At 39.2% G+C, this 25810-nt stretch overlaps 1 protein-coding gene across 6 annotated transcripts in view; it reads left to right on the plus strand.

Moving 5' to 3' along the window:
* The window catches only part of HAPLN1 (hyaluronan and proteoglycan link protein 1), a 68100-nt gene that overhangs the window by 6383 nt on the left and 35907 nt on the right, over nucleotides 1-25810 (plus strand). Inside the window, exon 1 of one of the 6 annotated variants that reach the window (XM_075740127.1) lies at nucleotides 18165-18218. The exons of the other annotated variants lie outside the window; for them this stretch is intronic. The gene's annotated coding sequence lies outside the window, so the exon portion shown is untranslated. Of the gene's footprint in view, nucleotides 1-18164; nucleotides 18219-25810 lie in introns of those variants that run through there. 6 annotated transcript variants of the gene reach the window in all.

The raw sequence follows: 25810 nt of genomic DNA on the forward strand, positions 1-25810 counted from the left end.
CATCGCAAATTTTCCTGTTTTGTAAAAGCTGTGGAAAACATTATAGTGTTGGGCCCAACCAAGAGATTTATAATAACTATATCAGACAAAAATAATGTTACAGTAGGTGCGGTAGTTCTTTTACTGAAATTGCAGTGATACATGTGTGTTGCAATTACGGCAAACCATAATGGTGCTGCCACCTTCTGATACACACTGCTTATTGCCTAAGGTAATTTGCTCCCATTTTCTAACACCCAGCATGCTGTACAGGCAGTAGTGAAGCTCTCCGTTTTTAATTTCATGCATAACTTGAAAGATTAATGAGCACATGGTTATTTTCAGATAAACTATGGTTTTGGATTTCCAGATGTCTGAAGCAAAATGTCAAGTTTTGCTGAGTCTTTGTAACTTGCTTCTCTAATAGTTTGGGTTATGTATATTTAAATAGGTGTGCAAAGTGTGATTCAGCTTTTACTAGCAAGTCAAGCAGGCAGATTTTTTTGTTTGGTTTGGGTTTTTGTTCAGATGTTGCTGGATTTATTCTTTGATTGGTTTGATTAGAACACATTTTCACTGGTGTACTGAAATAAACTGCAGTTGGACTTGATAATCTTAAAGGTCTTTTCCAACCTAAATAAAGATTCTAAAAACTGTATTAATGTAGTGTGTTTGTCTGGTCGTGCATGTGGTGGTGTGTCTGGTCACGTATATATCATGTCATACTGTTTTGATGTACTTTGGGGACTTAATGGTCATCTCTGTGAGCCAAGAACCAATGAGAGACAGTAAAGATGTTGATCTCTCAAGCATTTTTCAGATTTTTTCCCAGCTGAAACACTGAATAGAGAGGATGGTAATTCAGCTGTTATGATTGATAAAGTTAACTACAGACTACTATATTTCTACTATTAAACATTGACTAAAAGACTTGGTAAACCAGATTATAATCTGGCCACATTGTACTGCAGATCTATTCTCTCAAATGTCGTTGCAAATGAGAAAAGACACAGAAGTCAGTAGATTAGCTTTAGCTTTTGCTAAAGAAGTAGGCTATCAACACATTCAAGCACCAGGGTAAGAGGCACCATGTTCAGAGTCATTTACATGATGGCTGGTGGCTGATATGGCACACTGATGTGACTGCTCCCTGTGCTGGCTTGAAATGACCTGGTTCCTTATGCCCCATGCGTAAGGGAGCACATAGTAGGAGGCAGATAGAAGCACTGGACTGCCGCAGGCATTATATGTCTTTCAACACAGCTCCTTTGAGCCTGTAAACCATGTGCCAGAGAAAAAAGCAGTTGCACTGCAGATGTGTGGCATACTGGTCTCATTCTGGTAACATAAAATATAAAAAGCAGAAAAGAACAGGTACAAGTAGAATGTCTGTACAGGAGCCAAAGGTGCGGTGGAGTAAAATAAACAACGATATGTCCTGGGAAATCCAGCCGGAAAAAATGCAATTTTTAACCAAGAATCTCTCAGAATAGATCAAAAGAATAATAAAACATTTGTCAATGTGTCTGAATGGTTTTCTTTATTACCAACATCTGGTCTTTTAGCCAATGAATGGGTTGTTGCCTCTAGTTTCGAGGCATTTCATTCTGGTTTCCCCCATAAGCAGGCTAAGAGAAGCATGCGACTATTACGTTTTTCTAAAGCAACCTCCATATCTGATTGCATCTGCATTTTATTGTATGTTTCACTCTGATCAAATCAGACAATAAGAAAACCTTTCAAATCTAGTACGGCATTCCCCAGTAGGATGGGAGAATGATAGTGGCATGTATAACATCTTCATAAGCTAGCTAGGAAAATATTGTCTTGATAAAACTAATGTGACATGTTTTCAAAACTGGTTAGGAAATCAATAGCTCACTGTGAAACAGAAGCACATATCAAATAGGATTTTGCCAGGCCTAGTCAGCTTTGTTAGTCTTCAATATTTTCATTAGTAACTTGGATGATGGAATAGAAAATATGCTTAAGTTTTTAGACAACACAAAATAGGGAGATATGGAATTATTTTGGAAGCTATGTGTTGAAGTGAAAATGTTCTTGCCTAATTGGAGAAAAAAATGGGAAAAAAACTTTTCAAGAAATAGAATATGGTAAACTGAGGCAGAAAGAAAACAATCTACAGACATGAGTAAGGTTTAAGGTCTCATTTGAGTTTGTTCTGGTGCCAAGTACTTCATTTTGAGATCTGTATAAACCAGCTAAAGAAAGTCATAAGGAAAATAATAAAAATGATAGTTTAGGAAACATGAGTTGGAAGAACCAGCTGAAAACCCTAACCTAGCCTAGCCTAAAGATGAATACACAGAAGGACAGTCATAATAATAGTCTTTAAATCATAAAATGGTGCTACAAAAATAGAGTAAACCATTTGCTCCCTATGTCTATGGCAGAGAAAGAGAAGTATTAGGTCCATTTGCAGGGAGAAAGAATGGAGAAAGAGATTTCTAAAAGATGAGAAAGCTCAGGAATAGGCTGCCTGGAAAGCCTGTGAAGTCCCATTGTTTCAGTTTTCGATATCACGTTAGATAAAACGGATAGAAGTATGCAGGTGGTGACTCCTTTGGGTTCTTTCTTGGACAACTTTTCTATAATTCTACTGAATTAGATACTTTTGTTTGGAGAAATACTTTTGAAAACTGTAACTTGCTTCAGGATCTAAACAAGCAGAATAATATTTAACAAAATTAAAGAGGTTAATGAGTTTTCACAGTTTGTGGCTTATGAAGATAACTCTTTGTTCTTGAATGTGGTAATTCAAATACATCATCTTCACAAATACAGTTGAGTCCAGTCTGGCTTCAAATATCAGCTGGGTAAATGGAGTTTGAGAATTACTTATTTTTAATCATGTACTGCAAATCTGAGATGAAAGAAGAATCCTCACCTATGCATATCACTGCACTGAGTGATTCATTTCAGGTATCAAGCTGATAGAAACTTTAGACTTACTGTTTTTCAAGAAGTATCAAGCAGCAAAAAATTATGCAGAGAATTATGAGATAATGACACTTGAATAGAACATTGCCAAGGAATAGTGGTCATCTATCAGCAAATCAAAGCTACCACATTTGTGGAAAACACTGCAAGTGTCAAGGGAAAGCACAAACATTTATTTCGAGACCAGGAGACATAGATCCTGTCAAGCCATGTTGTGAGGGTGACTTATTTTTGGTTCATCTGATGATTGATGCAGCTTCTATTATTTTATCTGAGGAATGTTGGTTCAGGACTGCACCATAACTGAATTACTACAATTTCTTTGGACTTCAGCCTTCTTCTGACGTTATATTGGAGAAATGTGACTTTTTATTTCTAGTTGATTATGAGTTTGAACAAATTTGTATTTGTTTCTGTGATTTGCATTTTGCAACATAGTCATCTCAGAAAACTACCCTCCTTGTGCAGACAATGATATTCATTGATTCTTATTTATTTATTTATTACTCCAGAAACTGCTATGGAACTAGAATTTACAGGTTTCATGTGTTTTTTTAAATATATATATATATACATATATATGTTTGTGTGTGTATATATATGTACCAACTGTCCAATTTATACTGAGTTTCTCACATGAAAGTTAAATAAAATCTTACAGATGTAGTGTAATAATGGAGCCCACATGGGCAAGACCTCGCCCTAACAAATGTATCAAAAGAGAAGGACATGCGGGTGTCCAATGTAAGAGTTCTCCATTTTTTAGTTCCTTTGACACCAAATAGCCAATTTAGCACATTTCTTATATCAGGCTTGAATATGCCTTAAACTATGGTCCAAAGTCATTAGAAATCCAGGATCTTGGTTTAATAAATTTTGTCTTTTTTTTAAGATCACAGAAATGCCACCTATGAGCAATGGCTTTTTTGGCAACGGAGTCACAGTCCCATTGTGTCTACTTCAGGGAAATTTATAGATAGTCTTTGTAGTCTAGAGGAAAACCAGAAGCAAGAATATGTCTCTTCTTTTGCAATTAAAGGTTTACAAGTTCAGTTACTGTGCAATGTCCAAATAAATATGAACAAGAAAACAAATCAACACTCTGCTGGTCAACAGCTGTAACTTTTTATTCCCATGGTTTTTGATGCATATTATTTTAGGAAATCTTGCAGATCTGAAAAAATGTAAAAGGCAATTCTGGTTCTCTATAAGGTCTTCCCAGGCTTCAGTATGGAGAATTAGTACAAAGGAAATACAGATTCTCAAAGAGAATTTTGGTTCATATTTCTCTGTCATGGAAGTTTAAATATGGCAGATGGCCTAGAAAGCATAACAGTCAACTCTTGCAATTCTCATAACATTTTGTGGGTTTGTTTTATTAGGTCATCAGTTTTAAAGTCATAATATTAGATAAGAGTCTTGACTCCCACTAAGAAAAGTCTTTTTGGTCTTTGTGCTTGCAATGGAAAGCTTGAATATGTGAACTGCAGTAGAGAGTCCTAACCACATGATTTGGTCTAGCAATTCTCTGTATCACTGGGTTAAGTGAGACTGAAAGGGGCATTTTCATCTCAGTGAAAATGGTACCCAGTGACACGAACAGGAGGCTAAGGGCCCCACACAGAAATACAAGAAATTCTGTTTAAACATAAGAGGAAACTGATGTTGTGAGGGTGATTGAACACTGGAACAGGTTTCCCTGAGATGGTGGAAGCATCTGTGTTCTTGGAGACAGTACAAACCCAGCAGGACACAGGCCTGAGCAACCAACTCTACCTGACCCTGCTGTGCAAATTCAGTCAAATTCATATTTCCTCGTTTATTACCTAGACTCATAGTACTGAACAGAAAGTTAAGTCATTGATTTTAGCTAAAAAGGGCTATGGGTTCTTTCTTGACTACTTGGATATACAAAAGCACAAGAATAAAGAAGGACAAGATATTACAAAATTATGCCAAACCTCCACTCTGGCAGCATTTCATAGAGTGCTAGAATGGTTTGGGTTGGAAGGGACCTTAACGATCATCTAGTTTCAACCCCTGCCATGGGCTGGGACACCCTCCACTAGACGAGGTTGCCCAAAGCCCCATCCAACCTGGCCTTGAACACTGCCAGGGAGCCAGGGGCAGCCACAGCTTCTCTGGGCAGCCTGTTCCAGTGCCTCACCACCCTCACAGTGAATAATTTCTTTCTAATATCTAATCTAAGTCTACCGTCCTTCAGCTTAAAGCCATTACCCCTTGTCCTATCACTGCCTACCCTTGTAAAAAGTCCAATGCCATTTTCTGATGCCATTCAAGGAAAGAGGAAGAAGGGCAAAAATAGTGAGGAAGAAAGAACGAGTAAAAAATATCAAAACTATGATATTGCTTTTCCTCAAACAAGAACAGAGAGATGTGAGGAGGAAGCTCACCCCTTCTGTGCATGGTAATTACTGCTCTCAAATGTTGAACAGTCCTCTTAAAACTGTGTTTAGTGGAATTTAGAGAAGGAAGCAAAGAAAGACAGTGTACAGAAAACATGAGGTTCATTTACACTATGTTTCCCAAATGACTCTTCCATTTCCTATTATGCAGTCCTTAATTGCTCTTGGCTTTGACCTTTAATGCAATTCTCCAGCACTAAACTGATCAGCATCTCTAGATTGACTCAGGAAGCTATGGGTACTTCATGGTTGATTCAGTGCTAGAAGAGCCTTTTCAAGTGTTATCTTTCATCTCAAAATGACTTCAAATATATTCCATATGGTGTATTGCTTGGACAGTGAGGAATGAACCAACAGATTTGCCTATGATTCTGACCTTTGCTTTCCTCCTCCTGAAAAAAAATCACAGCAGAGGATAGCCAAAGGTCCACAGGCACAAAATGGGCCATTAGCAATAAGTTAGTACTTGCTGTATCCTTTTAATGTAGTTTATCATTTCACTGCTGCAGGAATTCTAGTATGATTACAAGTCAGATGACTTTATTGCAAATCTGAAGACCAGCACCTTACTGCTTATATCTCCCTGCCACTGAGACTGAGAATCTCTCCCTGCATAATGGAGTGCCCACAAAGGACTTGCAGGGAATCATTGCCATCTTAACTCCTTGCTGTTTGAAGGGACGAAATGTGATTGACGTACTAGCAGAGAGGCTGTAACAAAATATCAATTTAAGATTCAGGCATCTGAAAACAGATATTAATTGTTATCTTTAATTATGTACTACTTGCAATAGGGATGAAAGTAAAGATATTTTACTGTTGCTTGAGAAGCAACTTAAATCCCTGCATGACCTTGAATAAGTTAGGAGCTCTTAGTCCTTCATTCCTCCATCTATAAAAAAGGGATGATAAAACTTCCCCTCTTCACAGGGATGGTATGAAGATACAGGTATTCATGTAAGCACCCTCATCAGTTTATCTGGGAGTGGTATAGAGCCACCTATAAAATGTGGCTGTGAAACCAATTCAGTCAAGCAAGGCATATCATTACCTCCAGCTCAGTGCCATATAAATTTCTTGTTGTGACACTGTCCCAGAAAGTGTGTATCTGCCTTCATGCAAGCCAATCTAATCCTGACCATCACCAATGGCTTTGGAAGGGATTATAATGAAGGAAATCCAGAGGAACTGCATGGAGAGTACATCTGTATCATCAATCATTGCTCAGTTGATATCACATCATTTTTTTTGAGCTAAACTCATGACTTAATTTTCAGAGAATGTAGGGATGCAACAAGGAAGGCTAGGCCACACTTGGAATTAAATCTGACACGAGATGTCAAAGACAACAAGAAGGACTTTTTCAAATACATCAGCAGCAAAAGGAAGCCTAGGGAAAATGTGGGCCTACTGCTGAATGAAGTGGGTGTCTTGGTGATGGAGGATACAGAGAAGGTGGAGCTGCTGCCTTCTTCACTTCAGTCTTTACTGCTAAGGCCAGCCCTCAGGAATCCTAGATCCTGGAGGCAAGAGAGGAAGTCTGGAGAAAGGAAGACCTTCCCTTGGTCGAAAAGGATCGGGTTAGAGAACATCTAGGCATACTCAACATCCACAAATCCTTGGGCCCTGATGGGATGCACCCATCAGAGAGTCCAGCAGAGGGCTACAATGATGATTAGAAGGACTGGAGCATCTCTCGTTAGGAAAGGCTGAGAGCTGAGTCTGTTCAGCCTGGAGAAGAGAAGACAGGGGATCTCATCCATGCTTATCAATATCTAAAGATGGATGTCAAGAGGATGGGGCCAGACTCTTTTCAATGGTCCCCAGTGCCAGGACAAGGGGCAACGGGCACAAACTGGAACACAGCAAGTTCCATCTGAACATGACAAAAATCTTTACTCTGAGAGCGACCGAGCACTGGAACAGGCTGCCCCGAGAGGTTGTGGAGTTTCCTTCTCTGGAGATAATCAGAACCCGCCTGGATGTGATCCTGTGCAACCTGCTCTGGGTGATCCTGCTTTAGCAGGGGGGTTGGACTAGATGATCTCCAGAGGTCCCTTCCAACCCCTACCATTCTTTGATTTCAAAGGGGTTTGTGAGCTTTCATATAACACTGTATCACAGCAAGCTAGTCTCTGAGCCCAAACCAACAATTCCTCTAGAATCTGGAATAGTTCTCAGCACTCCTATTGCTTGGGGCTGTCATCTTCTATAGTACCTCATATAGTCATTATTCCAAATAAAAAATAGATTCCTGCATGGTAAAGACTACAAGAAAGTAAGGAAATGAAAATGGGCGTGTAGGTAAAGAAAAGAATTTAGATAGCTTGAGAGTACTAGGAATTATATAGTTTAAAAAAAAAAAAAAGTCATCCTCTGCCCCAGAAGATTTTCAATTTGCTTCTAGAAAAGATACAACAAATTACACAGAGAAAATGTAGAAACAACAACAAAAAACCTACAAAAATTCATACAGTTTGTCCCTTTAGATCTGTACACATTTTAGTGATCAAAGTTAAAGCTAAAAAATATATATAGTAATAGAAATCACATATGGAAATTTATGCACCTTTTTCAATGCAAGGAAACTCCTATTATTCACCTTGTTTAGGATATATTGTATGTGAATACTATGCATTTACTTTATGAAGATACAAATGGCTACATGAGTAGAAGGCAAATAAAAATCTGGTCAAAATTCTTTGAGCAATAAGTTTATTGCTCCATATGAAGAAGACAAAAAAAGGAAGTTCTGGTTCATGCTTTGTTGAAAATAGTCATGTAACTTTCCATTATTTACTTTTCCAAAGGTTAATACAGCAGCCTGAAAAATGTTAAATAATTACAGTAAAGATTGCATATGCTAATGTCTCCTAGCTCATTGACTCAGAGGCCAGTAATATTCCTTCTGATTTTCTGACCTCGTCCTCCCTTTAAAGTATATATAGCTTCTGAAATTATTAATTTATAAATTCATAGACTTGGTGGGAATACTTTTAGGTATTTCTTACTTCATATTCAAAGCAGGTAAAAGTATTTCATATGCTGACCAACAACATCATCCGTCATGTCAATATGTCTTGTCGTCCATCCTAGCTCCTTGGGTTAGATGGATTGCTACTGTCATAAAGGTTTTATCCTCCATGTGCTGAAGGAAGGATTCAGTTATCACAATATGTGATCTCTGTGTCAAGGCATCGAAAGGTGTCTAAGTCAAGTTTGAGAAAGCTAAACTTGGGAAGCCAAGCTTCCCATTGCACTGCTAAGTCCTCATCTAGCCATACCACTTCTTAGGCAACGACAGGCTGTGAACCCCACACTGAGCTGTAGCCTTGGGCTGTGCCATCAGTCTGCTCTCAAGCTTCACAAAACCTCTTTTGCAAACAGTGCCATGGGTCTGACCAGCTAGGACATGTCCAGGCCCTCAGGTTGGCTCTCAGCCAGCATGTTAATCCCTGCTGTGCTGATTTCCTGATTGTATTTCTGGGGGGTAGGTGCTTGATACAGATGTCGCAAAGTAAAGTTCAAATTTTGGTTCCTGACACCTTAAGTCATGAAGGTTTACCACCACAAAGGAGACACTGAATTTTGTCATTCCAAGGAGGAAAGTTCAGGTCTTTTCTTGGTCAAGTGCCTTTTGCCACAAGGAAAGGATGGGAGACAGACAGAGCTGGAACAGAGAGCAGAGGGGGAGAGGTGTGGAGAACTCTCCCCTGGCTGCTGGATAGAAAGCAGCAATAGGGAGAGCAACTGCTGTGCTTGGGCAGGTGAAGCTGCCCTTCTTGCTCCAGTAACATCCGTTGTTCCACTTGCCCTCCAAAGTTGAGCCCGCATCAGCTGTTCCCTTGGCTTCTGGCATAGGCAAGCTGTGCAGTGAGATCATGCCTATTCCAGTAGTCCTAGCAACTGCCTGTTTGCACAAGCTGCCCTGAGTCACCTTTGATAGCATACGTATCAAAGAGGCTTGACTCTTCAACTGCTGCAATAGAAATGCATCTCACATCCCTCACATCAAATCTTCCTTTATTTTCCTCTTATTCAGCCCAGTCAGTGCAGCATGTCTTGTGCATATTGATTTCATAAGGAGTATTTGGCCAGGACACCATTTTACACACTATTCAGTGCACTCCAAAGATACTTTGATATTAAAACCAGTTTCTATACACCATGTTCACATTTAAACTGAGTATTTATTGCATAAGAAGATATTGGGGACATTTAGATTTAGAGAATTTAGGGTATTCAAGATGTGGAAGAGGACATTTATGACCTTGGAATTTCAGGAAAGCCAACATGAACTTGGGCAAACAGTAGTAAATGATGCTTTAAGAAGTGTGATGTTTAATCCTATCCCCATTGTGGGTCGATATGATATACACCATAGCAATGTGGCAGAAGTGGCACATGGAAGGACCAGAGGTTTAACCCCATATTTCTGAGCAGTTTGCATGTGCCCATTCACCTGTTTGCAGTAGTTGACTTAGGAGAACTAGCTGAGTATTTCTGCTACAGCTATTACCCATGAAAGCATTAGCTGTGTTATGTTTAAATAGTAATTGCTATACTTCTGACATTATACTTTTACTTCTTTGAAAAGAATAGGAGCGGTGGGACCCTCTGGGAGATACTGTTCTAGGTAGAATACTGCAGGTTCAGCTAGGAACCACGGAGCTGCTGCTGCTTGCCACGAGCTTGTATTTGGAAGGTTTTCTTCAGAACCATGAAAATAATAGTTCTTACAAATCGCTTTTCATCCCTACATCTTAAATTGCATTACAAATATGACAACCAGCATTAAGTCATTTGGTAAAAGTGAAGGTAAAGATAAAATTATTTTTTAATTTAATTTTTTTTTAAATAAAAACATATTCTGGAACATATTTAGCCATTTCAAAGCAAAGAGAAATCTTACAGCTTTACATCCATTACACAAAGAATCCTAACAAACTCCATTTACAGTGTCTATGCAATGACTGCATCCTGTGTGCTGCTCAAAGACATCGTACAGAGTCACCATCAAGTAACAGACCAGCAAGGAACACTTTGCCAGAAAACATTTTCAGGTCAGGATATTGCCTCAGGTAGCTTGCACTGCTGAAAATGTTTACTAAATTTATAGCATATCACTACAGTAAGCTGTGGATATCTCTTGTGAAATTAATAACCTTTGCTTCAGTGACCAAGAAGTATAGACAGTGTTGTTTAACTACTCCTCTTACATTCTAACAAACGTTTGTCTTTGACAGTACCCACGACTCTGTTTTGCCAACCCCAAATGTTAGATCAGTTTTCCTTTTTTCTGATGGTTAGCAAAATGGAAGCTATGCCTAGACAGATATTATTGTCTTTTTTTTTATCGTTGTAAAACATTAAAAACCAGCAGTCTCAAGTACCTTCATACATTTTAGAAAGGTTTACCTTAGGGTTTTGTGTTTGGTTAGTTCATTTTTCATAGGTTTTGTGGGGTCTTTTTCCAACTAGTAACATTGTTCTAGGTGTTTTAGAGCATCTAGGGATCTATTTTTAGGTGTCTTAGGGAATGCTAACTAGTTAGGTTTTATTATCTTATTTTCTTACCATGTAAACACAAGATAGGAGAATTTTTAAGCTGGGGGTAAACATGCAGGTGGCAAGACAGTGGAAAATGGTTAAAACTTTTCATGAAGGTAAAGAAGGCTTCTGAGGAAAGGTAAAAGAAAATACTTTGGATAAAATCAGAATTGACTGACAAAGTGGGGATGCTTAACAGCCACAAAAGTTTGAAGTAAGCGCAGGGAGGTTGGATATTAAATCAAAGGACACTGGACCATAGTCCTGGATGTTCTTTCTTCCTGGGATTTACTGCTTGTTATGCCATGGCACAGCAAGGAACTGCGCTGTATTGCTCACTGAGCCGCAAGTGCAAGGCCTTTCACTGCAAATACCTCTTTTATTTCCTGTCTGAATAATATTATGGAAAAAGTTTCTAAAAAAATTTTATTAAAAGGTAAATAAATAGTAAATAAATGGTAGAAGTGATGAAGAATTATAAAGAAAGAAACCAGCTAAAGTCCAAATATTGTTTCTGAATTCAGAGCACACAGTGAAAGTCTATGTTGTAGTCAAGGTGCTATTTATAGCTTGTACGTTCAGAGTTTACACTAGAAATGAATTTATAATGGAAAGTATGTCGGGTTATGAGTGTGCCAGTATCTTTTTTCCAACAAAATCTAATTTGAGACATTTAAACAGAGGTGTTTGTAGTAGAGGACTAGTGCTGAAGGCTTTTTTTTTTTTCTTGTCTTATGACCAATTTGAAATCCTTCATAAAATATGTGTACCAGTCCTTTTATAGTAAAAATGAAGGGAATTTCTCAGCTTTTAAATAGCATCTGGCTTTACAGTCTTTGATGTCCCAGTTGTAAAATTGAGGTCACCCACTAACTCACACAGTAGCTGTAAGGAACAGTGCACAGCCACAGCACATTCTCAGTTCTTTCTCTGACTTAGGTATTCTCCTCTTGCTCTCACTCTGCTCCCCAGAGATGTGATCTATTGCAACCACCTTCTGGTTTATGGAGAATGGTACGTTGACTGATGATTTGTGGGTATGAGTGTTAGACTTGTCTCAGTATTCTCTCCTGTTCCCCCCCTCGTTTCAGCAGGGAAGCCACAATCCTACCTGCAGTCATACCTTTGCGCTTCCTGCCCAAATCTAGACTACAATCTGCTTTGCTTAGCACTTCTGCCTTTAGAGCTGCTTTACAGCTGAGGAAGGGCTGTCTTCCCTTGGGTAACCCATGTAAATAAAGCACACCTACAGATGCTCAGCCAAAAACTGTTCCTTTCCTCTCCTCTAGCTCCTCACCCACATTCTTGGAGAAAAAAAACCTTGTTTTGTCACTGCAATTTCTCTGCCCTTCCCATAGAAGAAAAAGTATCACATTTCTTTGTTTTTCTCCGCAGCACATCTGAGATGCTGTGACTCCCTGAGAGTAAAATGCCTCTGGTATTTAACAGCAGGAATTGTTCCATCTTGACACCAACAAAGATCAAAGCTAAATGCTGCAAGTTAGTCTAGAAGTGCAAGGAAAACAGTCCTTACTCTACATTTATATAAAACAAATCCATGACTATACCTCAAAAGATGTCTCATGTAAATTTTGCCTGAAAATAGCAGGGTTCAAAGGCACTAATTCTATACGTAGTGTAATCTTTTAGTGGCATGTTGGAGGTGCAAAATTGTTCTTCATTAAATGCAGGCTTTATATGCATGCTTTTATGTCTATGTCAGATTTAATTCGAGCAATGACCTGATTTTTTAGAAATAGATTTCTACTGTCTACAGTGTTATCCAAGTGAGACTAGATTATTAAAAAGCTCATTTATTATATTTAAGCTTTTCAGATTATTGCATTTTGAGGTTTATGAAAGTACTTTTAAAATGGTATCCATTCTGCAAATTGACTAAAAGACAAAGGTATTTTATAAGATTGTTATCATGTGTCAGCCAATTAAACCATGGGTTTTACTCATTTGCTAATTTCAGTGACATTTTCTGTACTAGTTTTTGCTATAATACTAGCTATGGCCCCCCAAATTACAAACTCTTCTCTCATTGGATGTACAGTCCCTGTAAGAATTTTAAAATAGCAATTGTACATGAGTAACCCATTTTAGAAACAGATTACCCATTACACAAGGATGAAGGAGGGGTAGGTGTGAAGATCGCATCTGGGACCTCCTCAAGTCCATCCTGTGATTTTCCAGTCCCAGAGAACAGCAAGATAATAGTTTGTGAATAAATACTCACTTTCTGTCTGGGATCCATAATAACTGCATAAGTAGTCATTCTTTTGTCAGAGCAGGTTATAATGTGTCTTGCTTCAAGAGTAAAAAAGAGAGACAAATTATTTTATTGCAGATTTTTTTAGTAATTTTTCTCCTTGTCTCGTGCAGACATCTCTAGAGAGAGGATGACAAAATTCTTGCATGCTGGTTTATCTTCCCAGCTTTTATTGATGCAGTCATGTCAGCCATGAGCATATCGTGCATTATCACAGTGAATTCAAACCAAAGTTTAAATGGTCATCCATACAAACGTACATATACATGTACAGATACATATATACACATATATAAATATGTGTATGTATGTATGTAGCATTGTATATGTACAATGCAGGACCTAAGATGGGGTTCACCTTTTTTCCTGTTGTGGCTCAGGCAGAGCACCTGCCCTCCAGTTCACAGCAGTAGCAGCTACTGCAGCAGCAGATACGCCATCTTGGCCAAAATAGGGGCAAGTTGCTGGGCTGGCTCAAGGATGCAAACCATAGGCTTTCTGTGAGGCAGCCACAGGCACAGGAGAGCAGGACTCGGGGTCCGTAGCTGCTCCACAGATCGCTTGTCCACTGTGTCATGTACCATTGGTGCAGTTCAGCAAGTGTAATAAACCTGGGCTTTCTGTAATACAGCTTGCTTTGATCACCAACTGCTATCAATTATGCTCTTGGAGGCTTTTTTTTTTCTCTTATAACTATGCCTACATTAGGAACGACCTGTCAGCATTGCTGTACCTATGTAGCTTAATCTACCAACCATTCCTAGTGTAGATTAAATTTAACTAGGGATTAGCACAGCTCCCAATCTCTTCTTTGGCAGCGCTCAGGCTGGGAGATGGAGCTCTGCTAGGGTTAGTTTATGGAGGTCTTCACAAGGATAGGTTGGGTGTTTGGGTCTTTTTTTTTAACCCTTGCTATCTGACTTTTTAAAAACCCTGCCCTGGCAAAACAGCCTAGAGAATGGCATTTAGACTGTGAACCCTGATATTTGGATGCAAGTGAATCTGAGCATTTGGCCTCTGAAAAGGAAATAAAACTGAGCTGACCCTACAAGATTGAAACTACTGGTAACTGAGAGATCCTAGGGCAGTGACCCATGCTCTGTGTGCTCTGCAGTTTATGTAGCTTGGGAAATTTCTACAACTCACTGAGATGAAAGCTGGCTTAAGCAGAAGCCAGTATCTCAGTGTATTTGATAATTTATAGTATTAGCTGAAAATCACAACCCTAACTTCTAAAAGCAACAAGGAAATGGTAAAACTTGCTGATGCTTGGCACAGATCTCTCATGGTCTGATGAATATTTGAGGTAGGTGATGTTACATGTGGTGTGGACAAAAATGACAATTATTCCATAGCACAGACTGTGGAGCATCTAAGAAGAAATAAGCAGAAATACCAACTTCGCAGGGCAATCCTTAGTAGATCCTCCTGTTTTTTCCTCTTCCCTGTGGGGCAATGGAGGCTAGGGGCAATGGAGGCTAGTGGCAACAACACCTGCCATTAGCACACCAAAGGGAAAACCAATCCTTTTTCCACTAGCAGCACTTTGCAGGGAATCTCCACTCAGACGATTTTGGAAGGAGTACTGCATTGTTTCCATTGCTTTTCAGTTCTTCACCCCAGGCCACAGTTTCAACAACACTGTTTGCAATGTTTTCCTGTTGTCCTCACATGCAGTTTGTCACTCTAGTCTCTGGGACAGGTACTTGATGTGAAAGTACCAGTGAAGGTTTGGCAACTGAAAAAAAGCGTGAGGAGGGCTATACTGTGTCTAGACAAAAGTCAACCTTGTCCAGTGTCCAGTAATGACTTAAGGAAAGAATATATATTCCCAAAAAAAGGGCGGGAATAGTGCAGACCTTCTCTAGCTCCTGCTTCCAACATCTCTGTAAGAGATCGCTATCTGTAGCATATGACTGTTGCTAGGATTCCCACCGTCCTTCACAGTGTGACAAACCCTGCCTCACAAGCACAGCTTCACTTCAGATGTGGGGATGTGGATTGGGTAGCACTGGTTGGAGGGTGTTCAAACCCTGGGAATTATGTCTGTGAAGTTGAAACAGCCTGCATAATCCTGAGGTCGTTAAGACATAAAGAAAAGCCTTGATTTATTCTGGATGACTGTAGAAATGCTGATCCCTGTAATTAGCTTGGTTGACTGGCACTTGCAAAAAGTATGTGAATCCTATCTGTCTGCCATTTATTTAAACTGGATATCCTACTTACTTACGTATCTTTGAAACCCCATTCATTTTCAGCCTACCAGTGTTGTGGGTATTCTTATTGTTGACTAAGCAAGGATATGGTCTTGTCTGGCATAATCCAAATCAATACAATTTCCTTGTTAACTGAGTTTTCCAATTCAGAGATTGTCAGGAAAACCTGCTGTACAGTCTATGTTTTTTTTTTTCTGAAATCTGCACAGGTTTACTTTACCTGAAGCCAGCAGGTATTGCTGGCAACCAAAATAAATGTGTCAGAATGGTTCAATTAACAATGACATGGTTTTGGTTTGTTTGTGGGTTTTTGGTTTTTTTAAATGTCTTCTGTTTCCTGTCATGTCTCAACAAATTAAAACCCATCCTTAGGCTTTTGTTCTCACATTCCCTATCTTTGTGTATACGAAACTCAACTCTGTGCTGTCTGTGGCTCTCCACACATTCTTTTTCTTAATATATGTTTATATGATACTTAATTTTGTAATGCAGAATGTAGGTGTTTCCTGGATATAGATTCTTCAGTCATGTCTTCCTACTTCTGAGTATGCCTGAATCTAAAATATGATTTACTTTTGTTCTTGTACTAGGTGCACTAAACTGCATACTCTGCAAGCTGTTTTGCTTACACAACTTAGGAGTTTTATTTACCATGATATGTTCTGCATTGTGATTTTATCAAACAGTTGCAAATTATTTAGTTAATCTTAATTCTACAAATTCTGAAATTTACTCAAACCATTACATTATTTCCTTATGAGAATGTTAAACCAGGATAGTGTGTTTGGAGGAGCTCCTGTGTTCTTTTTCATGTAATGTCTTTGATTTACAAGTATGTGATGAAATTATCTTTTATTTTCTCAATATCCTGAGTCATTTATCTTAGCAGTTCAGACTGATAATGAAACTACCATTTTCCTTTATTTTTACATCATCCTAAACCTCAAAAGCATCATAACTAAAATGCATCGGCAAAAGGTTGCGTTGCCCTACCACATCTCTAGAACAGAAGAGCCGTCTTCTTCATGTTTTGCACATAACCACTGCAGCAGACAGAGCCAAACCTTCCATCTGACTGAGCATTGCAACAGTCAGGACATTAAGCCAGCCACATGCGTCTCCATTTCATTTGCAGATATTTAATGATCTGTATCAGAGACAACAGTGTTGTTAAGTAAAGCACAGAGTCTACTTAGTAAATTAGAAGAGTCAGATACCAAGTCACAATATTAAAAGCTGCTTTAAGAAGTTCCAGTGATGAGAAGGGTGCTTCACTGCTGGCACTGCGTATTACTGAGAGCATGTTTGTAGCTGTATATGGAGCAATGAGAAGCCCCATCTGAATATATTGGATCATATCATTAATAGCAGTAGCCAGGAGAGTTTGGACCTGTCATAAAAGGAATGAAAAAATTTCTACTTGAAATAGGAATTGATTAACCTACTTAAATTGAGGCCTTTGCCAAAAGTTGGATATACAAGAACAAACAAAAGGGATCCCCTGTGTCATAACCTAGTCCTCTTCTATCCACGTTCCACTTTATCCCAGGCAGTTTTTCATAGAGCAAGAAAGTTCTGATTTAAAACTAGCTGTGTTTCTTTCTTCCCTGCTAAAATGTCCTTAGGAAGACTGTGATGTTTTTCTACAGCTTAAAATCATTTAATTTCCAGTTTAAACTTATTTATGGCCCCACTTGTCCTGTTCCTAAATTTTAACTGAAATGTTCTTTTTCTTCTCTGGCATTTACTCTGTGACATATTTATAGAGAGCAATTATATCCTTGTTCAGCTGTGTTTTGGCAGACTAAGACAAGCTCTTTTGGTCTCCTTTTATAAAACAGGTTTTCTTTTCCTCTGATTGCCCCAATAAACCCTTGCCTGCATGTCTGCCTACCTGCAAGTTACTACCTCCTAATCCCACGGGACCAAGGATGCAGGCAATATGTCTGAAAGTGTTGCCAGTGGTGTGGAGATGGAGAAGAGATTGTCGAGGCGATGGTGAGACAAAGTGGTCAGTCCAGCTCTGTGATGCCCCCTGGCAGCTCCGTTGCCAAAACTTCCAATTTCTATGGCAGCACTAGGCCATCTAGCTAACCATCCACTTAATCCACTGCCACATGCTGATTCTGCACCATACAAACAATGCCTTTGACATTTTTTTCATCCACAGTTTAGACTGGTATGTATCTACTTTCTATGCCAGCTCATCAATGAAAATACTCCATGTAAAAAATCTGGTCCTGAGGTTACTCCTTGAACTCATCTGCTGATGCCCTGTAGCAAAATTTTGGGGGTTAGCACAACTATAATATCATCTACCTTTTTTCAAATTCTTTGCCTCCATATACTAGTCTCTTCCTTCTCTATCCTAAATAATAATTTCCAGTGTTGAGTCACAGCCACTGTTTTGGTGCTTTCCTGGAAACCAGGTAGCATAATTGGATCAAGTTCTTACCTAGACAGAGAACTGGTCTGGTGTGGTCTACCTGTAGCAAAACTTTTCTTCTTAGCTGGCACAACATTTACTGTTCACTCATCACAAAGAACCATTCCAGCTTCCCAGATGTATTTCTTCAGGACTGTCAGTTTACCTCTTTATTTTCCAAATTATTATATTTTCCTATTGAATTCTATAAATTCTATTCCTTTTTCTTTCTAGAGTTGCTGTGAACTCACTTAGTTCGAAGTGCAGAACTGCAATCACTATTTGCCAATATCTGCAGCAGTTAGATATGTGGATTCTGGACCTCTGAATAAAGACTAATTTTTGTCATCTTTCTTACATCTGATTGACCAAGGACGTCTGTGCAGGTCGCTGTTATCAATCATTGCTGTAAACCAACAAAGAATATTTTTAATAAATAATTGAGTCATGCACTTCTTTGACTCAAAAAAAAAAGTAGCTTTCAGACCATAGTTTGAATTTGTGGTATTCTCACTATTGTTGGTTGTTTTGTAAACCAAAACAAAAAAAAAGTGTATACATAATACTGAGGAGACACTGGTTAGCAATAAAGTTTGAAAGTGTTGCCTTTATTTAGATAAATTGTCTTACAAACATGCACAATCTTAAAAATGTTTATTATTTGTTGTCAATAGAATTTAACTAACAAGAAGTTATCTAAACAATTATATGACTCGTGCTTTCCAGTGGTCTCAGGCTTAAGATATTGCAATGAAAAGATATTTAAGAAAAGCAGGGGGAGAGTTGGTACAAGTAGACATCTGCATGTTTGTCTGCGTGTATACGTATGGTCAGCTATCACACGGTGCTTCAGCATATGCAAGTGTGTAGTGGTTGTAAGTGGTCCCCTTACAACGAAGTCCCCTTCTGTTCTACATACTATGTTTCATTGCAGCAATGTGAGAGGTCCTTCTAACTGTAAATATATTCACTTCCACAATACCCACTGAGCAGTGGAAAATACTGTTAGGCTGTGTCACAGATAGTGAGCTAAGATAATGAGAACTGATCCTCCCCACCACTTCCATACCACCCAGGGTCCCACGTGAAGGGTAGAGAGGGCAGAGTTAAACTCATGTTCCACAAAGTCTGAACTCATGCCCTAACCTCTAGACCTTCCTCCTCTTTAGAATAACTCATCGCAGTAGAAAGTATGTTTTGTCATTGATTGCTGATTAATTCAATTAAAAAATTGTTGAAAGAATTGTGCTTTTACAAGTGATCCCCTTATAGCTTTGATCTGACTGCACCCACAGCTACTTCTTTGTGACCAAATACCCAAAGAAAACTCATGTACCATTGCAGTAAGAAGCAGATGTTTGATGAAAACAGTGCTGTTGTAAAACTAAAGTGTTTACCTTCTAATAAGCAATGATTCAATGGGGACGTACACTGGCGTTGTGTAACAGCAATTTAAAAGATATGCAGAGCATTATATCACTGTTAATATTTCTTTAGGAAACTGAGTGGCTTGTTAAAGTCATTCTGAATGACATTGCAGACAGTGCAATTCTCAGACCACAAAAAAGAGGGAGGACAGGACTAAGCACTCATGGTTGGCTGGACAAGGAGTCTTGTTTTATGCCTTGCACCAGGATCCATGCCAAAAATGGTATACTGCTAGTAATTCCTTACAGCAGGCTGGCACCAGGCTCCTACTCAGTAAGTCTGGCAGTGCATCTGTTCTCTCACATAGTGGGATCCTTCAAGGATGTGAAAGCACTGTTAATGTTTTTATTTTTTACTTTTATCTTGCTGGTACAGTCAGCTTAGGTGGGGAAAAGGAATGAGAACTCCATTGAATTAAATATGGGACAGTCAGAATAAGGTTTTGCACCTCCTTTAGACAAAACAAATAGGATCTGGCCTATTTGCATATCTCAAGGTATTGGCATTATATGGAGTATTTCCTGACTTTACCATTCCAATAACATTCACAATATTTCCTAAGCAAAATTATAAAACTAAGTTTTAAGTTGTGATTAGATCATTTAGCTCAAGTGACTTAATAAAAAGCTTGAATGAGTTTAGAAAGCTGCTGTCTACAATGACACAGAATTTCTGCATACAGTATCAATATGTGATTTTCCTGGCTTCTCTTGATTTCATTCCTTTTTGCCATATTTCCCGAAAGGAAACTTCCTTCTTTTCTTTGTCCTTATGGGTGAGTCATGTTCAGGGCTTGTTTTGTTTTTAATGTGTAATAGCAGTTTTTCCACCAAATTTACACTTGTACTTGGTGGAAACTGGAGAAGACCTATGTCTTGTAAATACATCTTCTAGTCTGCTTCAAAAAATCAGCATTTTTTACCTGGCTGAAACCACACAGGAGGACTCTTGGGAAAGACGTGGCATGGGTTGTAGGATGGATGAGCAGCCATTCATCACAGAAAACTACGAGATGGGACTAGTATTTAGAAAACATGTTTCTTGCCATCCTGGGTCCTGTGCCTGGCAGAGCTTAGTGGCCAGGCAACAGATTGGAGTGCTGCTTTGATTCTCAGTAACCTGAAGATTACCAATGGGAACTAAAAGTCCTAAAGTCTCCTCAAATGTCCCAATGTAATGCTAACTAATTAAATGTCACAATGTCCACTCACTTGAATGAACTTTAAGTAAAATTCTTTACCTTCAAAATTCACTGCACACAAAAACCTCCACAATTCTGTCCTACTGCTTAGAAATGGTCCATGCATTGGACTAAACCTGCACTTTATAGCATGAAATCTAGCACTGCAAGTTTAGATACAGAAAGGCAAATTCCCAGAGACAGCAATTATAATAATAATTAATAATATAATCATATTATTATTATTTAGTAATATAAACAGATCAAAATAAGAACCTTGTAAGAACTTTGTAAGAACCTGTCTAATGATATGTCATGTATGAAGTTTTTTTAATGACCCGAAGGAGATAGGCATCTAGCTTTCATTTGCCTTTGGTAGGAGAACAGAACACTAGAAACTGAAGTCATTCATGCCCCTGTAAAAATCCAAGCATCCAAAAGAGAACTGGCAGAACTGGAAGCATCAATGGGGTGAAGGTTAGAACAGCTGAAAAAACTCTGGCAGAACTTTCCAAAGTAAAGGGCCTTGCAGAAGTTAAGCAGGCAACTGGGAAATACAGCTGCAACCAAGAAAGCACGTTGAAGAAGACGTGTAGGTGATAGGAGGGGACCTGGGAAGCGGTGAGGGCCTGATGAAAAGTTAACTTTGTAAATATGACCAAGAGGCAAAAAAAATGAGGGAGAGAGATCAAGTTTCCTTACTGACCTCCAGTGACCTCCAGGCTTGCATGCTTCAGGCTAAAAGAGGCTTTTTGATGAAGAAGATGTCAGAATAGAAGCACAATCTGGCTGGAGAGCCAGCTCTTGACCTGGATTGCAGAAATTCTTTGAAGACCACTGTTATGTGGAGATTGCAGCAAGTACTTTGTCTAAAGGAACTGCAAACAAGTGGATCTGCTATGTACTATCAAAAACCATTGCCATACCTCAAGCAAAAGCATCCAGATTTCTGAACTAAAGGTATTTTTATATAGTCCATTATAAGAACAAGAAAACTACTCAAAGCACTTAGTGACCAGTATTCTATCAATGATAGATCTTAACTGCAGCACATTTGCCTTATTCCTGTTTGCATTAAACCTAGAGTACCAAATTTTCTAACTTCTAGTCATAAAGCCAGACAACATGACCTTGGCTATACTCTATGAATAATGTCAAAAGTATTGTTACCATTGTTACCCTGTGTATCTGGAATAAATGTAATATCTAACACAAGGCAGATACTTCAAAGATGGTAAATATATTTTCTTCCTCCCTGCAAGCAATTTATCAGCATTCTTCCCAGGGAATTAATAGACTACAGGGAATTCCAGATGTCTTTGAATGGTCATGCTGCTTTTCCACTGAACTGTTCTGCCTATGGTTGGGGAACTACTATGACAACCTGTTCTCCAGACATTGACCATCTGGCACTTTAGATGGCCCCAAGACTCACACAGTCTCGCAAATTTCCAAATTGCCCTAACTAATGAAGTAGCATGGGAGGAGGTCTTGGAAAGCTTGCCCTAAGTCATTCTAATAGAACATATAATTCTTATGCCATCAACTAACTTTCTTTTTGCCATGGCATTGGCACTTTTTCACTGAGAAGAACCTGTCTTCTTAGCAAAATAAGTGAAAAGTAGAATCAAAACTAGATGGTGTAAGGGCATATCAGGGCAAGAAGTGGATTTTCATTTGATTTTATTAGCTGAGGTCTTAAATCTGTAGCTGGAAATGAGTATTTTACAGTTGCCTTTGGAGAATGAAGGATCGTTGAAGGACACTCTAAATACTTGTAAGAAGCTAGGTGCCCTTCAAGAGTAAGGTTGACTTTGCTGTTGCCTGCTTTAGATGCCCACTTTTGCCATCAGGACATCTAAAATGAGTGTGTCAGTGCTACCAGGATGAGTCAGAACACTCACCCTCCTTCTGCTGTCAGTAGAGAGATGAGCATTTGTTTCTTAAAGTATTGCTTACCATGCTGAGTGGGAAGCTGTCTAGAGATAGCCAGAAGAAATACTAATTACAAGAGGGACTCTGAATCTCCAGTTGTAAGGAGCCCCTGAGTCAGATCTGTACTTCAGGCACCTCCATTCATTGCTGCCCCTTTAATCCTGAATGATGAGTCCTTGACTAAATGAATTTGTATCTGTACCTTGTTTGCAAATCAGCCTCATGTTAGACCATTCAGTCAAGGAGGGCCATGCAAGGTGTGCCCTTCACATCAGTGTGCAAGATTCAAGCCCACAATTCCCACTTCTCTATAGAGGTCACGCTGCGGATAGAGGAAGTTACTCAAAGCAAAAAGTGAATAGACAAAAGGCATCCCTGGTCAACTAAACACACATCTACCTTCCACTGACTACATTGGCTAGGTATAAAATGACTGTAAGAATAGCTTGGACTCCTAAGTGAAATGTAAACATTTTACATATAGACACGCTAAATTAGGTGTCCACGCCTGGAGCTGAATTCTATCCTTATGGCTTGACTCAGTTGCCTAGACCTAGGTGTCTATACATATATATAAGGTATGATCTTTAGGAGACTTTGGCTAGCCATTTGATACCAGAAATCTCTCTAATCATCTACATTGAAGTATTCTACTCCAACTTCCCAGTTTTAGGAAAGGCTGTTGAAAAGAGTGTGTGAGTACTACCTAGACCAGTCTTCATCCTAATCTATTATCTACCACCATTGTTTAAGGATGACTAACTCTCAGTTACTGCAGCTGAAAATATGTAAATTTTGTTTCATTAATAGCTATTTCTCTAGTGCTTAGGAAACCTCTAAATTCTTATATTATACAGTAGGTTTGTGCACAGATGTGAATAGTCCACAGTTTTGGGGGCTATTTCAGTCCTAAATTATTGAGACTGATTTTACTGATGCTGTTACCTGGTTTAGATATCATTGATTACTGCCTTTACTTGCTGGGTCTCACTATATTAAATATAGGAAACTCCACAGAAAGATGGAGCCTTTTATGACAAAGTGCTTTGTGTCTGCCCTAGGCTGGTTTTCTCTCTGTCCCCGTGCACTGGTACCTCAACTCCTTCTTCCACAGGTATCTGCTTTTGCCCTTCTCTCCTCCTAAACCTTTGCACCATGAAGTTACACACATGAGAAGATGGCGTAATGTGTTGTTGCAATACCCTCTTCTCTGAGGGTCCTGTGGGTACCTGGGTAGCTGTGAGGGAATCACATTCCTGCAAGATCTCAAGCAGCAGAGATGCTTCACAAAAGCAACTAGATTTTTTTGCATGAGTTAGGTAAAATCTAGTTCAAGCACCTATCGTACTAAGATGACAATGTCAGCAGCTGGATCATAGATGGAGGTCGCATTACCATATGCTCTTAAGCCATTGTGTGTACAGGCTTCCATAGGTCTTTCTTCTCAGGGAAACAAGCGTTTGATATAGGACATAATCATGTCTTAATAAAAGACAAAAATTAACTCCTATGAACAAAGGCATTCTCCAGGCTTTTAACAACTGTCGAGCTAGATGGACTTTTGTCCTCACACAGTGGACGCTCTCCTATTCTGTAGCTAGAAAGCAGTAAATAAGAAATATGTTATTTTATTAAAATCAGAGATTGGTATGTACCTAAGATTATTTTTCAGTACCCTGGTCTTCAGAGAAATGCTTGTTACTTGTGCAGTTGAATTATTTGGAGGCATTCTGTTAATTTTCAGAATATTATATTAAAATGCAAACATTGGTGCTTTGTAGCCTTTTAGATTTGCAAGTAGTAGATGAATTATGGCTGGGTAAGTATGACAAAATAGTGATTAATATCAGAATTTCAAATTGTATCTAAGAATGAACACTTCTTGAGAATTTAAAAACTGAATGTATAGTCACCTTGACCACTTCCCTGAGCCTTGAGGTCTCTCTTTAAAAACTACTTTTCAGCTTCTTTGTGTCCCTGTCCAGGGAGATAGCAGATTCATAAACTGCAGTAATTGAAACCACTGCGAATTTCTTGAGTATGACTAATCATTACCATTTCTTACCGAAAATTCATTTCCTCCCAGCCAAGATTTTATTAATTTTAATATGAAAACATTCACACCTATCATTTATCCCCTGGGGTCTTCCTAGGCTGCTGCAGAAATGGAGTCTGAATTCCATTGCTTTGGCTAGAGTTGAGGATGTGAATTCCTCTGGCTAATTGCTTTTTGGATAACCTACAAAACACCAGGGGTCAGATTCTTGGCCTGGTAACGTCGCTGTGCACTGCTGTGGCTCGATGCCTACCTCTCCCAACATGGGGAATCCCAGGAGGAGAGAATTACAAGGTTAGGGTATTCTTGACTTCAGATACCCACATTTTCTCAGCTGTTGCTATACATGGTAATAAAAGGGAGCAGCCTTAAAGCTGATCAGACTTATATGGAGGGTTGGAATGGCCTCCAATGGGATGCTTCTGCCCAGCTAAAACTTTACTCTCAGTTGATTGACCTCCACTATGAAGCATCTGGTGACCTAAGCAAAGATACATGATGGATGCATTTTCTAAAACATTGACCAGGCATTTGCTCCCCTGGGAAACAGTCTTTTACTTCTCACTAGTTTTGTGCAGGCTGACAAACATACCTTAGCAGCGCAGATGAACATTACCAGAGTCAAAGAGAACACAGATGTGCACACACATGTTATTTGTGGGGGGGCTCCAGCACACACAATAAACATGTTAGGCTGTCCTTTCTGTCTGTGGCAATTACAGGAAACCAGAAACCCATCCACTGTAAACTTTGCCTGTTAACAAAGCTAAAGTACCACTGTCTTGGGCATACCCCTCCAAAAACATGCTGATCTGTAAGTGTAAGGTTGATTTCGTTCCGTGTCAGTGGCATGTGACATATTAAATTGTTCAGCTGCATCCAGGAAATTGAGGAAAAGGAAGGGTAGATCTCCAGGTCATCGCTGACCTGCCTGTCATCCTGCTTGTGTGATGCTATCACATGAACTCTACAGAGTAACATGGTATTTGGCCCCTCCGGTTAATCCTGAAACTAGTTGTTCTGAGAATCATCACCTGATGATGTTACATGGAGGACTTTTCCCCTATCATACTAGATAGACCTTGACAAGAAAGGGGGACATGTGTGGAGATCTCCATCCACATAACCAGAAGGTAAATCTTTCTTATTCCACAACAGACCACCAGTCCCTGTGCACACAGAGTTTGGTCGAGATCAGGATGCTGTCCCCAAAATGGTGGTACTATCTGTCATCTGGCTATATGGCTGTTTCTTTTCACTAGTGCCATGGAGAAGAGCAGGTTTGTGGCAAGAGGTAGAGGCAAAGTGCTAACGAGCAGCTAAGGCGCACCCAGAGCAGGTCTGTAGAGCCCCTGTGGGCTTTACCCCACTCACTGGAT

The sequence above is a fragment of the Balearica regulorum genome, chromosome Z, assembly GCF_011004875.1.
Source record: "Balearica regulorum gibbericeps isolate bBalReg1 chromosome Z, bBalReg1.pri, whole genome shotgun sequence".
Taxonomy (NCBI): Eukaryota; Metazoa; Chordata; class Aves; order Gruiformes; family Gruidae; genus Balearica; species Balearica regulorum.